The sequence below is a fragment of the Sinocyclocheilus grahami genome, unplaced genomic scaffold (assembly GCF_001515645.1).
Source record: "Sinocyclocheilus grahami isolate Dianchi unplaced genomic scaffold, SAMN03320097.WGS_v1.1 scaffold84.1, whole genome shotgun sequence".
NCBI lineage: Eukaryota > Metazoa > Chordata > Actinopteri > Cypriniformes > Cyprinidae > Sinocyclocheilus > Sinocyclocheilus grahami.
Genome location: NW_015505263.1, coordinates 2,149,223 through 2,153,147, shown reverse-complemented (window position 1 = coordinate 2,153,147; position 3,925 = coordinate 2,149,223).

Sequence of the window (3,925 nt, the reverse complement as noted above, 5' to 3'; positions counted from 1 at the left end):
TAAGAAAGCTTGTAAATAAAATGTAAAATGTAAAATAAAATAAATAAATGACACAAAGTTTAAATAAAGTAAAAATCAGCAAACAATGCGGAACCAATTAAATAAGAAACGAATGTTTAAAAAAACTTCCAAAATCACCTTAGATAAATGGCAGAAGTCAACAGGCTTTTCAAAATCCAAAATATTGCCAAACAGATGCTTTGTTGCATCTCGTTTTGAAACTAAATCATCCGTCATCGTCTTTTCTGTCTCACCTCACCTCACTCTTCTTGTCAGTCGGCTCGACTCACTCTCCTCACTGGAGAAATGAAATCTGATCTGTGATGCGACTGTCGTTCGGCACGCTGCATTGAGCAGCCGCATTCAGTTTTTAATTGTACTGTCTGTTCTTTTCCTTAACTAAATTATTTTTATTACTATAAAATAAAATCTAAACGACGGTGGGGGTCGGTGACGCGATGGGCAAGTGATGTAACCGGTGTTGCGGCTTAACACCGGTATCACCGTCAACATCGTCTATCGCGGCAAGCCATCCATCCATCCATCCATCCATCCATCCATCCATCCATCCATCCATCCATCCATCCATCCATCCATCCATCCATCCATCCATCCATCCATCCATCCATCCATCCATCCATCCAGTATAGAATCATATAAAATTTGTAATTTACAACACTTTTTTTTTTATTACCTTTTTATATATGTATTTTAAATTTGTACATATAAAAATTGCATAGCAAACTACGCATTCTGCCAGGTTAGGACAATACAGTACAATTTATTTTTCTGACCAATATAACAGTGCACCACTGGTTATTTTCAACTTAGCATTAAAAACAAGATGAGGTGGATCTCCTAATAATATTACGAGCTGATCCTGAGCACTGCAGTGTCACAGATAGACAGACAGCACATAATGATGATGTTTATGAGGCAGGTTAGTACTGTCAGTCTCAGACTCTGCTCTCTTATTATGCGAGTGTGATGAGCTGCCTCCATGTCCAATCAGCAGTGAGTGCTGTCATCTCTACACTGCACAGCCTCCTGGAGAGGAAGAGAGGACAGGGCTCGTCCTTTTGGAGGAGAAGGACTATTTCCCGCTTGCTCGCTTCCTTGCTCTCTGTCTCATAGTTGCAATAACTTAGAAGATAATTAATGCATCAAGGTTTCTGTCTTTGGCCCTATAAACTAAGATATAAATGTTGGCATGTTTGTTAGTGAACAAATCATTTTTATGTGTCTCATTTCACCATTTTGATGAGAGATTCTGCACAATGCAAAGTTATTATGCACAAATTATGAGATGAACAAAGTGTGTTGTGTTTTTATAGTATTTTATCTTACAAGTAAAAATGAAATAAAATGTGTATGTCTGGCTTAAATATCTGTTTTGAATGAGCCTCACTTAAAGTAGTTACAGTAGAGGCCGTGCATCAGTTCAGACTGAAGCTGTGGTGTCTATTATGACAGGAGAGACTCCATTATGGAGACGCCCTCATCATTAAACATTAGTTTGGACAGTGTCTGACTGCTCTCTCACCCTCCTTTCGTTCATAACAACACTCCCTCATTCCTGCCCTTGAAGAGAGGGCATTAAAAATGGTTAAATTATCTGCAGCTGCTATTAGCTTCAAACCTGGGTGTTTCAGCATAACGCATGAATATAATGCATGAATCTGTTTCGTAGGTGTTAATCGGCATTAATTGGTCCATTAGGGGGGATGAATTTGAATTTTAAGGCCATTCCTTTGTGCCTCGTTTAAACGGCAGTGCTAATCAAAGCCAGGTAATATCTCTCTCTCATCACGTGCATTACTAGAGTTCAGCTTCTGTTCTCAGATAATATGGTGTTTAAAAGAGAGTTTGATCATCAGGTTTTTTACGCATAACTTAAAGCAAGCAGAATTCATATAATATATGGGAATATTTTGATATTATTAAGGGAATATTATAAAGGGAATAATATATTCTATTATTTTATTTTTAATACTTGATAATGCATATATTACATTTTAGAAATTTATATTTTTGCAGTGAATATATAATATTAATTTATTTTTATTTATGCTTTTTTATACTTTACTATATTTTAGATTTTATGTTTAAATTTCTTATGTTTTTTACTGTTTATATGTTACATATACCATATATATATATCATATAAAATACTTACAGTACACCTTTTATATTTGTATAATTTTTGGTCTTTTTATTATCCTTTTCTGTAAGTTTTCCATTAATTTGCTTGGTAGCTTTTTTTAAGTGTAAGATCAAACTGAAGTTCATCTCATAATTGTATAAAAAATGTATTATATACTTTTTATAATATAAATAAAATCTATAAAAAATAGTAAAAAAAAAAAACATGACTTCAGTTTATATTAGGTTTAAGTTTTTTTTTTTTCCACAGTAGCTTTGTTTTCTACAATTTTTGTGGTCACAAAGCCTTCATATGCTGTTAGTGCTATTTGCAGCCTTTCTCTTATCCAATACTCAATCTTCTTCCTGTCCCATAATGCTTTTCTTTAAAAAAAAGAAAGAAAAAAAAGCTTTGCATCAATTATTCACACTGTGGCTCTCATTGCTAAATTCACTGGAGGACGTGATCCCCAGTTTTATGTGGTCTGGACGGTCCACCCTCTCCTTCATAAAGACTGCAACTCCACAGAGCTATGGAAATTCAGTTTTTGCTTTACATATTGCTAACTAAGCCAATCGTCCTTCTGAACTAGAGCTGAGCAAGACCATGATGTAAGAGAGAGAGCAGTAATGAGCCAACCCACACTGAATCTGTCTACCATGGACATATTTCACAGAAGAAATGTGCAAAATTCTGCTAAGTGGATTTCAAAATGTGTTGAACTGAAAATACTACGCTCCTATTGATACCTGAAAGCATTATCAAATTGCCTGAAATATTAATAAATGCAAGGTTTGGGGGGTGGTAGAAATTGTGATGTGTGGAAATGATGAAATTACAGTGAGCAGTGATTCTGTGTTGACCTGGTAATGAGGGCCAAACGGGGCTGATAATTATTTGGACCTGACAGCATGACAGATTTTTTTTTTTTTTGAGGAAAGAGGTAGGCAGAGGACAGAGAGAAGAAATATAGTAGTATTTTTTTCAAATTGTGAATTATTTGGCGAGAAGTGGACTTGAGGATAAGATTGTGGAATTCTCTTTTCTCTTTCCACTAAACCCTGAAATACACATTTCTTACACCTAGGCAAGCTGTTGATTTGAAGCTTTACCAAAAACATTGTCTATGCCAGCCACTATAAGTATGACAGTATGGAAATTTAAACATGTTTTTTCCTGCACGCACTGGCGCAATTAATGTCAGCATCTTCTCTCTTGCCATGCTTGTTTTCTGTCATACTTGTGCACGATCCCTTCACTGACAGCACTGTCACTTCTGTGTGACAGCGGTGCCACTGTAATGTTCACTGTAATGCACCAGATCTGTGGAAGAATACAGGAATTACGCTGTGTGAGAGCCTCCACAGACAAACACCCATTCTTTTTCCAGGAGTAAATGAAGGATTGCTTGTACTCCTTTTAAAAAACGAAGGTGTTTTTTTATTTTTAGTCTTAAAGGGGTCATATGATGCGATTTCAAGTTTTCCTTTCTCTTTGGAGTGTTACAAGCTGATTGTGCATAGATAAGATCCCTGAAGTTGCAAAGACTAAAGCCTCAAAACCAAAGAGATATTCTTTATCAAAGTTAAGACTCTGCCACACCCCCCTAAAACGGCTCATTCTAACACGCCCCCAGATATCTACATCACTATGTGGAAATATTTGCGTAATGCCGCCCAAATGTGCACGCAAAGAAAGAAGGCGTGGTTTCAGTAACCGCAGTTAGTGTTGAAGCAGAATGTCAGGGAGACGCTGTGTGTTTCTAGGTGAAAGCAAAAGCAC